This window comes from Zonotrichia leucophrys, chromosome 9 (genome assembly GCF_028769735.1).
Source record: "Zonotrichia leucophrys gambelii isolate GWCS_2022_RI chromosome 9, RI_Zleu_2.0, whole genome shotgun sequence".
NCBI classification, from domain to species: domain Eukaryota; kingdom Metazoa; phylum Chordata; class Aves; order Passeriformes; family Passerellidae; genus Zonotrichia; species Zonotrichia leucophrys.
Window position 1 is genome coordinate 8,439,461 of NC_088179.1, and position 13,148 is coordinate 8,452,608.

Genomic DNA, 13,148 nt, shown 5'->3' on the forward strand with positions numbered 1-13,148 from the left:
AAATATATTCTGTTGGGAGCATGAGCTTTGTCCCACTCAAGCCCCTCTTTAATGGTTTCTGTTATTTCACATAAGAACTCAGTTTGATTTTACTTTAAACACAGGTACTGTCCTGTACTCCTAAATTTTGTGTGCCTTCAAGGGTTTTTAGTTAAAAGCTCCCACATCTGTTATATCTGTGACACTGTTGGGTTTTTCCCCCTCTAGCTTCTTCCCAAGAATAGGTGGGCAGCAGCCTGTTCATGAAAGATCAACGCCAACTTCCACACACATTTACCCATTCACAGACTCTCCTCTTTCAATGCCTCGTGGTTTTGTTTTTATTAATTCCCCCTGGGTATTAGCTAGAATTGGCCAACTATAACATTGGCTTGCTGTTCTCTTTCCTGATGAGTCAGTTGACTGTACCTCCCAATCGGTATTTTCATAAGATCACTTGCAATCTTCCCTGCTATTTACCACTTGCTATTCATTCTCTGTTGTTGAACTAAACATATGGCAATGTTTTTTTCCCCTTGACTGCATGCCTGAAACTCTTTGAAAGGGAACGTGAGAATAGTTAATGAGCTTCTCCTTCTGGAAATCAAAAAGAACCAAGGCAAACAAGAATCTGTGAATACATGAATGTGTTTAGGAACAGCCATGCATGTTTTCCCAGGTACTCCTTCCCTGCCTGAATGCTTTTGGGTGATACAACTACTTCTTTCCTTTAATTGTGCTGTTGTGCCTTTTAAATGAAAATATAAATAAGCTACTATTCAATTTCCTATCATTAAGCTACTATTCAATTTCCTATCATTATGCACAACTTGTGTAGGAAAGGCCACTGTCCCCCACAGTCACTAGTGTAGTGCCTTGTGCAGGTTAAACTTCCAATATTAAACATATGTTATTCCCTGATTTTATTGGTGACTCTTATGTGTACCATCTATCCTCACATTCTTTGGTTTCCCCATGGAATACTCAGCATGGGCTCATGCAAGAAAAGTGCCACAGTAACACATGACACCAGTATCTTTCAAAGCCCTGCCCTGTAAAATCCACATTTAAGCAAAAGGTGTGGTAAAATCACTGATATCATAAAAAGCTTTATTTCTACTGTATGTAAACATCAGGAATCCATGAAGAACCTTGTGAAACTACTGCATACATGTAGGAATCTTTAAACCAGCATGCTGTTGTTTGTGTGTATAGGTATAATTTCTTAAGCCTTAGGTGTTTGTAAAGTTGAAGTTGCTTTATCACTGTAGGCTGCAGTTATTGTTTCTCTTCTGATTCTGAGCTGAATCAGGAGCCATCAACTCCTCATTTACCCTGAGAACTGTTAGGGATACAGCCAATAGCTATGTCCATTTGGGATAAATACACAGTTACACAGTCAGTGTTTGGATTGCAAATGACTGAAAAGTTCAGGCAAACTTAAATTGATGCACCCTGTAATAAAGGTGAGGCTGAAATACAAAGTTTACAACAAATCTGTATTTGAAGTTAAAGTTTATTTGAAAACTCCTTCTGATAAAACTTGATAGTATTCAGATCTTGTAGTTTAATAAGGATAATATTTAATTTCAAGTTACAGATTCCAAGCATTTCTAAAAGTGAGGCTTTTGACAAGGTGTTTTATGGCTCAGTTGCTGGTGCTAACCCAGAAATAAATAAGAGCAGAGGGCTCAACATGAGATCTGATGCTGAGCAGACAAGCTCTGTGCTGTCCAGTGCTTTATCTCCTATCTTCCTTTACATCAACTCACTTTTGTAGTTTTATCCTGAACCTTCCTTGCCTTGGAAGAAATGTGAAAGATGGTGTAACACAAATCTAGGACTTTTCCCTGTGCTAATGTTCACAACGAATTTATTAACTTTACTCTGTCTCTACCAACATTAGTAAATCTTTTGGCAAATAACGCCTGAATTCTCTTCTGTTGCACAAATGTCTGCATTTTTCATCTTTGAAATCTGAGTTTATTCTCCTTCCATGTCTGCTTATCCCTTTTCATTTTTTTCCAGTGAGTGTGCAACTGTTTTAACTATGTCTCCACACTCCTATTCATAATTCAGGTAGCATCCCTTTTGCTCAAGCAGCTCATGACCTTTATAGCTCAGGTAACTCCTGTCGATAATGTTTTCAAACAGTCAGCAGCCATCTCCTGTGTTCCAGTTCTAAACACTTGGAAGTGTTTTTTCCAGTAACTGAGGTGACTGACTTAGTTGGTCTTTGGATTACAAGTATATAACCTGTTAATCTGCTTTTAGCAAGAGCGAACGCATTCGCTGCCACTCGAGTAACTCTGCAGATGGCTGGAGATGCAAACAGTGTTTCTGTCTCTGTGCGAGGGGTAGCAGGAATAGGACCCAGCCGGGGCGGTGGCAGCTGCACAGCTCATCCCTGGCTCACAGTAACTCACTGCTGGTGCCCGTGCTACGGCCGTGTCCCGGCTCATGCCTCTGCACTCCTGCTCTCCCCCCGCCATGTGCTGTGCCCTCACATCCCCGTGCTGCCGTGCCAGGGCCTGACCTGCCCCAGGCGAGCCAAACAAACCTCCCCTTGTGACAATGGTGGCTGTCACCGCCGCGGAGCCACCCCGGCACCGCAGGAACCGGAGCTGTCCCCTGGGCTTTGAAACCTTCTCTACATTCGTTGGGTTTGTTTCGCTTCTCTTTGGCAGGTGCTCGTTTGTTTTGTTTCGGTATTGTATTACACCGGTTAAATGAAAACCTCTAATTCTGAGGGAACATTTGCAGGGCCTGGATGAGTCAATATTGACAAAAGGTCCTCAGGAATTGTTAAAGAGGAGCCCAGCCTTGAGCAGCACCGACCAAAACCGTTCCAGGTGAGGCCAGTCTGGTCAGGGTGGATGTGCTGGATGTGCCATGACCGATCTCTCCCAGCAGAGATGCAGGCCAGGAACCCTGCACCAGCTGCCGCGGTGACTCGCTCCGGTAAAAACCTCAGAGCCGGCAAAGCCCGAACGGCGGCCTCAGGCCCCGCCGCGGCCCCGGCTCTTACAGCGACCCGCGCCGGGGGCTCCGGGGCACGCTCATGCCGCGGTCACTCGCTCTGACCGGGACACTTGGCAGAAGGCGTTCTTTAACCCCGCGGCCCGGCCAGGGCGGTCAGCGGCGGGCCCAGGGCCATGGGGAGGCTCCGTGAGGGGGATACCGGTACCGGTATCGGTACCGGTACGGGCACGGGTCGCCCACCGCCGAACGACGCGCTGCTGCGCGGCCCCGCCCCTCGCCAGCCATTGGCCCCCGCCGCCGGCCCCGCCCCCCGGCGCGGTGACCTGTAGTAACCCCGTTCCGCGGGAGCCCGGCCCCGCGCGCCACTCGGCGCGGGCCAACCAGGAGGCGCCGTGGCGCATACGGAATGAGCGCGCGCGACGGCGGCGGGCGGCCCGGCCGCGGGTGAGCGCGGGCGCGCACTCGGAACGGGCGGTGCGCGGAGCGGGCGGTGCCGCCGCGGCGTCCCCGGGCCGGGGCCGGTGAGTGCGGGGCCGCGGGCCGGGGCGGGCTGCGGGGCTCTGCGCCTCCACGAGCGCGCCCGCCCGTGCGGGGCCCCGCCGGGCGTCCCGCCGCCTCCGCGGGGGCGAGTGCGGCGGCCATCCGGGCCGCGGGGGTGCTGAAGCCGCCCGGCGGGGCTGCCGCGGGCCCGGCTGCCGGCGGGGCGGGCGGCTGCGCACCGGCGTCGCCCCCGCGGGAGCGGCGCTCCGGATAATTAGCGAGATAATAGCCGGTAACACGCGCGGGTTCGCTCTCCGCTCTGCTTTGTGTTCGGGCTCCGGCGGCCGAGGCGGTGGCGGGAGCGCGGCGTGGGGCAGGTACCCAGTGCCGTGTGCCTGCCGTGTCCCCGCCGCGGGCTCCGGGATCCACCGCGGTCCCGGCGAGCGGCTGGCGGTCGGTGGGCGCGGGAGGGCCGCGGGAGGAGCGGGCCGGGATTGCGGTCCCGGTTTCCCGGGGTTGATGCGGGGTTTGAGGCTGAGGTGCGTTCCCTTCCCGGACTCGCCCCGGAAGGATGGCACAGGAACACCTTTCGCTCGTAGGAGAGCAGCACGCCTTAAAATACTACTGCAGATAGTGCCATAAATAACATGAAGTTCAGTGTTTAAGACTCCTACAGAATCCCTAGGAAATGAGGAAACAGTAACCTCCAGAAAATGAGGGCAGTAACAGAGTAAAAATATTTGTAAGATAGTTTATGGTCACTACTTTTTTTTTACCTTACTGAAGAAACAAGCCCTCCCTCCCTCCCCCCAACATTTAATTATATACAGCAGCTGGTATGTAATCTTTTATTTATTGTAAAGTATTACTGCATTTTGTTTGGGAGTATCAGATTGTATAGTTTAGCACTTTTTTTGGCCTGTGAAATGGGTTTGATACCACCAGACCTGAAATTCCTGTATTTGAGTAGCCTCAGTTTTCAAGTGTTGTTATCAGTACAGAATAAATGAAAAAGAGTAATACCAATGGTAAAAGATTTTGGTTACTTTAAAAAGTCTGTTAAGGGTAAGGGCAGTCATTTTTACTCAAAATACAAAAATTTGAGTTCACATGAAATTTGTTTGTTTTTTTTTTTTTTTTTGTCTTGTTATTGTTTTAAGCATCATGTAAAGAAAAACATCAACTGAAACCAACAGCTTTAATGTGATTTCTGACTGGTTAAATTCTTCTCTTGATGCAGTCTTTCTCCAGAATGGATTGGCATCTCATTGTGCAAAAATTCACTGTGGCTTATGATTTTTATGTCCTGGGGCTAAAAAGCCAGAAGCATGAAATAGTAGATGTGTTATCAGGTCTTAACTGTGTCCTAAGAGGAAGGTAATCATCTGGGTGCATTCATATAACTTTGTATTAATTACTATCTGCAGCACTTCTCATACTATTTGTTCTGTGTGCTTTAAAAAGTTAAGGGAAGACATTTTTAAGCTTGGGAAGAATTACCAGGAATGACCTGTAGATTTATGCCTCAGGAATGGCTGAAACCAAGCGTTGTGGCTTACAGACCTGTTTTTGTTTGTTGTTGTTTAGCACGTTTATTATTGTTGGTCCCTAGGAATGGGAGGTAGGTTCAGGTTTAATATTTGTTTGTTCAGTGTTGATGGCTGGCTGACAAACTTCAGTCAGTCTGAGGTGAAAAGTTTGAAACTCATAGTGAAGTTAGTCTGTGATATGGATCTGGTCCCTCTTGGCTCACTGACTTAATTCCACAGTAGTCTCTTTGACCTGCTATAAGCTGGCACTTGGTTCTGAATGTTTGTGCTATCTTTAAATGTCCAATTCCACTCAAGTAAGGGTGCAGGTAGTAAATTCCAGCCTCAGTTTTATTCTTTATGTTTCACAGAGGTGGGATGTTTTGAGAGAGCTCTGGCTTACAGCTGTGGACAAGGGGTAGACTCTCCATGCCTGTGCACCTGAGTGCTGTGAGGCTTTGATAAAAGCACTATTAATGGCCTAAAAAGAGGTGTGAGGACTGTGGTGTGTAGAATCTGGTTCCACTTTTCAGAAGTGTTTATAGGTGGTTCCCATCTTCCCTGCTCCATCTCTTTTGCTTGGGGAATCTTGAGTATGTAAGAACACTGAGTAGGGCTTGTTGAGCTGACTGTGCTGGTGTGAGTAATTTCTCGCTTCTGACACTTCTCAGAAACGAAGATGTGGTTTAGTCAGAAACCTCAGAAAATCAGAGTAGTGTTTGTTGTAGAACTGTTAATCTCTGAAGAACTAGCGGAGTTGTCTTCATGTTGGACTTGGAGCATAGTGTGCTTTTGCTGAACTGGTGAGAATTTAAGCCACTGTTTTCCCCAGCCCCCATTCAGTGCTGATTGTAGAGCTTTTATTCTTCCTTTCTGTAGACCAGTGAATGGTTTGAGCCATTGAGTTGTACTAAAGACCCAATTTTTTTGAATGGATTGTCAAGACTTCTGGAACAAACATAGCACATGGCTCAGGACAAAATTCAAAAGAACTATGGATAAAGTGTTCTTGTTAAAGGAAATCCAGCTATGGATTAAATTTCCAGAAAGTAGAAGGAAGAACTGAGTCCTGAATTGTTTAGCAGTCTACATTTTCTTTTAAAATACTTGTTCCAGTGGGAGAGTAACTAAACCTGTCCTGACAGCCAACTGCTACTTGCTGCCATGGTGGCAAATCCAAAAAATCATGCAGTCTGATGCTGCAGTGTTACTGGACCTTAAAAACTAGGCTCAGGTGGCCTCAATTCCTCTGCAGGCCCTTTTCCCAGTCAATGGAGAATTCTAGGTGGTTCTGAAAAGCAATTCACAGAATTTACATAAGACACTGAGTGGGGAGCTGCCTGAAAGCCAGCTAATAAGAAATAGGAGGCAGAAGGATTTATGTGGAATTTAGGCCATCTGAATATGGCCCTAAGAGGCGACTTAGTCCTACTAAGTAAGGTGCATTAACACTAAGAGGACTTGGCTCCAGTTTCGATCCGTTTCATCTGCTGCCGATTACTAAGCAAATTTACCATTTAAGCAGCTCCTTAGGGGTGGCTGGGGGCTTCTGGCTCTGTCCCTGCCAGGAGTGACCCCTGCAGCAGCACAGCCTGTTCTGGGGCAGCCCAGCTGAGAGGGCTCGGGGGTCATGGTGGGCAGTGAGCTGGGCACAGCCAGTGGGTCAGGTGAGACAATTACCCCATTCCATTTGGCACTTGTTAGACCCTGTCCAGAATACAGCATCCGCTTGTGCTCCCCTCCCTGGGACGAGGGAAATGTCAATAAACTGGAGTGAGTTCAGGGGACAGCTGCCAAGATTGGCTGGAGTTGTGAGCTTTTGCTTTGTGAGGAGAAGTAGAGGAGCTGTGCCTGTTGTTCAGCATGGAGAAGAAAAGGCTTGGGGGACCTTTCCAGCACCTCTGTGAAGGTTTTCAAGAGAGTGAAGCCAAGTTCTTCACAGTGGTGCGTGGTGGGCAGATAAGAGACAGCAGGTGTGAGTTGAAGTCACAGAGGTCTGTGTCCATAAGGCATTTTGCCCCCTGAGGTGTGTCAAGTGGTGGGACTTGGTAGCCCAGAGAGCTCCTGCAGACTCCTTCTGTGGAAGTTTTCAAAATCCAGCTGAGTAAAGCCCTGAGAAAGCAGGTGTGATTTCACAGCTGACTCTGCTTTGAGCTTGAGGTTGTAGCAGAGTCCCCCTGATGTCCTTTTCCACCTGAATTATCCTATGGCTCTATCTTCTTTTTGCCAACAGAGCAGTTGCAGTGGAAGGTTGTGAGCCAGCTTATTTAGGGTTAGCAGTGCAGGTTTACATGTCAGGCCTGGAGCAGAACAGCAAGCACTCAAGCCAGTCCTAGGCAGCTCTCAAATGGCAGCACTTTATTTGTTTAATTATGCAGTTAGAGTTGGAAGAACCTGCTCTTCCTCCTGAGGGCCTGGTCTACATCAGGGCTTGCCATGGAGTAAAGCCTGAGGGGCTCTCAGGATTCAGTACTCAGGTACAGTTTGGGATTTAATGATTTTGAGTCTGTTAAAGGAAATAATGTGGATAAGGCTATATCCTAAACACAACTCCTGAATAGCTATTCTAAAATAGGGGGTGGGGGGAAGAGTGCAACTTAGGAGAAAACTCCAGTCTTATTCTGTATTACCTTCTGAATCAATTAGAGAAAAGTTGTTCACAATTCAAAATGGTTTGAATCAAGTCAGTTCAAAGCTTGCAAGAGTCTTTTACTGATGCCTGGGAAGGAATCCTCACCCACGTGTCCTCTCATTCCTTAAGGGAGCCTGCAGCTCATGGGAAGTCAAGGTGCTGGCTTCAGGTGTCTGTAATCCCCAAGGAGGAGGTGGCAATTTGTCACCACCTGTGCATTGGGACAGTGTCTTTCCCTCAGTGTTCATGAGCCTTATTAATTACAAAAATATGCTAGTTAATTACCATATCTGAAACGGGACAAGCTGCCTTCTCAGTCCAGTGAGTTTTCTAAAAAGCAGGGAAGATGATTATTGGAGTTACTTATGGATTTTCACTGTTGATGTTGAAAACAGCAAGAACAAACTGCAAATCTCCCATTGCCCTATAAAACTGGAAATCTAGTGCTTTGGTTTTTAGAGCTGTGTAAAATATCCTTACCTTGAATGCTTGTATCTATTCGATGAAACCAGTATGAGACCTGGAAGGGGAAAACAGATAGTGAAGATTAGAAGTGACTGAAGCAGCAGAGTGGCACTAGTGCAGTGCTGCCACATTGATTCCCATCTATTTGCTGTGTGACATTCCTGTGTGTAGAACATGCTCTACTGAGGTAACTTCATAAAGATACTGTGAACAGAAAACTGTGTAAAAATGCTTTTTCTGCATCTTTAGAGGCAAGACTTTTACCTTTGCCTTACTGCTCTCCAAGACAGGGTATGGAACATCCCTCATGTTGTTCAGGGTGGCTGCTCAGACATGTGGGAAGGCTTGGCCATCCTCAGGAAGGTTTTCCATGGGTGCTGTGCTGCTTGAGCAGTTAGTGCAGTGCCATACATCAATGTGCATGCTGATGTAAATTCTGTTAATCAGACATACAGTAAAATTTCTACCAACCAAAGTTAAGACAGTATGAGAAGATGGTCTGTGAAACTGAGTGTGGTCTGCAGTTGTTTCACCAAACCATTATTAAAATCAATGTTTATGAACTCATTCTATGAGAACCCATGAAAAACTGGAAAGTGGAGCATCTGTGGTTAACTCAGAATTTAGATGAGTTGATAATTTGTGTTTGGTAAAGAAGTATCTGTAGTTGGTTTTGAGTATATGAGTATGAAGAAAGGCAGAAGGGAACAGAAGAAGCAGGAGGTGATGGCTTGCAGGAGGATGTAAATGGTAATGTAGAGAAACATCTGTTTTTTGTGTCTGCAGGTTCTGTGAGGATTTTTGTTGGTGAGTGCTGAAGAGAGGTAAAGGCAGCAGGCACCCAGGGGAGACAGCTGTCCCGGGAGTGCTCAGGCAGCAGCTTGGTGATCTTTGTGGCAAACTGGGTTTGGTCTGTCCCATTGCAAGTCCACAAATGACTTGTACAGCCCTGGTAACAGAACTTTCCAGGCATTTACAGCTGCAGTTTAATTGTCCTGATGAAGTATTGCTGCACTGCATTGTTCTAGAGAAACTGTGAATACAGAAATGCTTTTCCTAATGGATAACTTTGAGATGCATGGAAAGCATTCTCCAATTCTGCAGCGGTGAAAACTGTGTAGATTTTATTTTTTCACCTTTCTTGAGGGTGCTTGTGGAGATTCTTACCTGCTTTTCTTACAATCTGCACAAAAGGCTTAACATGGTAACATCCAGTACTTTCAAGAGCAAGGTACAAATCCACTTCCCAGCAGGGCTGTGTGCTCATGTGTGAATGTCCAGGTCACCAAGGCAAGGCTGTTAGTGGGTGTTGGAAGGGGGGTGAGGGTTTTTGATCAGGAAAGCTAGGTAAAACAGACACTCAAAAAAATTAAATCTTTAATTTACTAATAGAATCAGTTATAGTTAAGAAAAAAAATAGTCTTCTGCCCAAACCTGTGTTTCACAGTCACAAATGCAGTTGTGGCCAGGTCAGCTTGTGAAAGGACTGACACATCTGCTACCCTGACTTGTTTTTTTGTGTATCTATACATGTGTATACATCTAAGATAACACATTCTAAGAGTACAGTGGTTGAAACTGCATGTATTTTAATTACATCATTAGCTTAATATTTCATGATTCTTTGGGGAATTTTTTTTAAAAGCAAGATTTATTTCTCTTGTTTGAAATGCTAGCGGCTCATGAAACATTTGAAATATTTATATTCTTCTTCTAGAAATGTTTAATAGTCTATTCTGGACTTCCACCTTGTCAGATTGTATTAATGTAATGCTGACATCTGTATAAGGCAGACAAAATAATTTTTCCTGAGAATATTCACAAAATTCTTACAAATGGTGTTGCTACCTTTTGTGGTGGTGGTACCTTTCTTTTTAAAAAAGGTCAATGCTCTTGAAACTTAGCAGTGAAGGCTCTGCCCAGCCACGTACCTCAATTTTGGTCATGTTTACATAATCAGAGTCTAAGGGTGTGTTTGATTTCCCTGAAGAGAAAAACAGGAATCTCTTCTACCCAAACCTCCCTCTACCTACGCAGTATTTGTGTACTGATCCTGAGCCACTGACTTGAGTGATCTCCTGGGAGGATGAGGAGTTCCTTCCTCACCTTCATCCCATTTTGAACATATCTGTGGGCACTGGATATTGTCCTCTGATTGTTACCACCTGTGTAAGTTTTGCTTTTAAGGGTGACACATAAGGGCTTGGAGCTGAGAACCACACTTGCGTAATGCTGCTTCTCAGAGAATAAAATGGCTTCTAATTTAATGAGACCTTGTTCCCTGCTTGCTTTGAGTTATGCAATTGTGGAGCATGTTCATGACTGATCCTGCCTTGCTTTGCTTACAAAAGGAAGAGTGATAAAAAGAAAGAAAAGGATATTTGTTCCAGTGTGATGGAGAGAGGTTGTCCTGATACTCTGTTATTTCTAAAGCTAGAAAATAGAGTGATGACTCAAATAAGCAGGGTAGACTTCCTTATGCCATGGTTAAATAAATTATAGTGCTGGATTTTGAACAAGAGGAATTTTTCTCCAAGCAGTGTAGATATAAAATCTAGATCAAGTAGCACTTTAGGAAAACACTGAATTTGAAATAATTTGTTTTTCCTTGGCTGTTTCTTTATTCTGTAGTACCGTATTCCCTACTGTCCCTGAAACTTTAGAGCAGCCAAGAGAAATAAAAACTACACAAAGCAGTTTGCAGAGAAACAACCTACTTGTCTTTCAGCCTTTTGTGACTTCCCATCAGTCACCACACAACTTGTTGAATGCAAAATGTGCTGTCTGTCCATAATTAGATGGAGGAGTGAGGCTGAAGCATTAACAGCCAAAATCATCTTTGGTAGTTTTCCCCAGATTTCATCAAGTGCTTGATTGGTCAATGGTTTGCCCATGGTTTCCAGGCTTTCCAGTTCTTTTTGGCAATTTGGTGTATATGGGGCTATGCTTGTATCCATAGGAAATATTTACTGAAGTCCCATTTCTACTGATTGTGTGTGCAGCATTTTTGGTGCCTTATAAATTGGTTTGGTTTAGTTGGAGTTTTTTGAAATCTGAAGTTAAATAAGTGAAGTAATTTTTTAGCATTGGGTCCTAAATAATACTAGGAGGGAGGCAGTTTCTGGCCGTTACAGGACAATAGTTGCATTTGGACATATACTCCAAATCTTAAGCAATGTATTTCTGTTAAACCAGTTTAAGAGTCAGGCTTAATCATCTGTAAACCTGGGTGTTTGGGATGTGGGGTTTCACAGACACCACTGTGAGCAATCTAAGAAGCAGATAACTCTGGTTTTGAGAATAGGTTTATAACCTGTGGCAGAGGTAAGGTTACCAAAAGTGAAAATTACATATTCCCACAACTTAGTGCAAATTTCATTTCTCTCTTGCATTTGTGCTCAGGAAAAGCTCCACAGGTTATTTTTTGCATTTATATTGCTGCTGGAGTGAAGCACTGCTTTTGAGATGTTTTGGTTAGTCCTTACAGAGAGATTCAGTCTGCAAACTCTGAAACTCCCAATGACTCTTGTGTGAGTATTGGCTTGAGACAAGACCTGCTAGGGCTGTGGCTTTTATAAATTGCATTCCTGTTTTCCTGCTGTGTGGCTTGAGGGGGATCTCTTCATTGTACCAAGGGTGAGTGTTGGATAACACAATCTGAACCATGCACATGGGTTGAGAGCTGCAGTATTTCCTTAATAAAGTGGTGATCCTTCCTGAAGGACTTGTGACTTCCATTGCAGACCAGAGGAGAGGGGTTGCTCCTGTTCTGGGGTTTGGAGCACTACAGTGGAGAGCATGGGGTGTGAGAAAAGGAGATATTCTTGTGGGATCTACTTAATTCCATTTGTTTTGACAGTAAATCACTGTAGATGACTGGACACAATGATGGTGTTTAAAAAAAAACAAACCAAACCAAATCTAGCGAAACTCCAAATAATTGGAACCTGAGAATATATTTATCCTTCAAAAGAGAAGGGGTATTAAAAATGTCACCAGCTAATGTCATTTAGCATTTCAAATTAAATGGTGAAACATCGCACTTTATCACTTTGATAACTTAGATCATGCTGTGGATATCCTTCTTGCTTTGAAATGTATTGTAAAATTCTCTTATGCATTGTTCATCTGATATTTTTCTTGTGAGAAATTTGCCTTAAGACTTGGAATTTTCACACTTTTTCTTGTTAAGTCTATATCTTCTATTTTGTTCTCAGAGTTGTTTTGTTACCTGAGTATTCATCTGCTTCTTGTTTTTCAGGAGCTTCTGGTGTAAGGTTATCAAGTCCCCCAAGATTTGCACCGAGCTGTGCAGTTGTTTTGATGTTAATTAGTAGCTATGGGTAGGCAGTTCTGATGAAGCAATTGCATTGTGAAACCTGTAGAGACTTGTAGGCTTGGCTGATCTTGTGTCAAGTTCTGCTGACTTTGTGGGGTTACACCTGGATCCCTCCTTTGTGCAAACTAGAATAAAGAAATCAAATATCTCATCTTGGTATGTGAATTGACATTGCACACCAGGGAATGAGCCAGCATCAGTGCCAACAGTTATTCCTAACAATATCCCATCAAACAGAGAAGAAATGTTAAAGGAAGAAGGCAAAGACAACATAAATAGACAGGCTTACCAGATTTTGGACCTGGCCAAAATGAACTGAAAAATGAAAATAGGGTAATGGGTTATAATTTTTACTGTGGCACTACATGAACTCAAATTCATCTAAAAGTAAATAAGAGCAATATTCTGCATGCATAGCTTCTGCTGGAGAAAAAAAATCCCAAAGCACCTTTACAGTTAAAGGGATTGTTTTGTTAAATTTTTTTGGTTCTGATCTAATGAATACATGACTAGAATACAGTACAAACCACATTGAATGTATGGCAGTAGACCATCTATTTTTGTTATGTTTTCTAAGAAACAAACAAGCCAGAGCTGTTAATGCCTTAGCATTTCAGATTTCCCAGAAACTGGAGAGCTGATGTTAGGTTGTGTTTTGTAGTAGAAAACAGCACATGAAAGCATTCTGTTGAGTCCCTGGATCGGGATGGAGAGCAGAGTCTGCCTCCCAGTGGAAGCACTT

General features: G+C 44.3%; 1 protein-coding gene across 5 annotated transcripts in view; it reads left to right on the forward strand.

Annotated features, from left to right (window-relative positions):
- The first annotated feature begins 3,361 nt into the window (after window positions 1–3,361).
- ACSL3 (acyl-CoA synthetase long chain family member 3) overlaps window positions 3,362–13,148 on the forward strand; it is a 48,528-nt gene continuing 38,741 nt past the window's right edge. For 3 of the 5 annotated variants that reach the window (XR_010441352.1, XM_064720815.1, XM_064720818.1), the window contains exon 1: window positions 3,362–3,482. The gene's annotated coding sequence lies outside the window, so the exon portion shown is untranslated. Of the gene's footprint in view, window positions 3,483–3,656; window positions 3,734–13,148 lie in introns of those variants that run through there. The other 2 variants (XM_064720817.1, XM_064720816.1) reach the window with 2 other exon arrangements.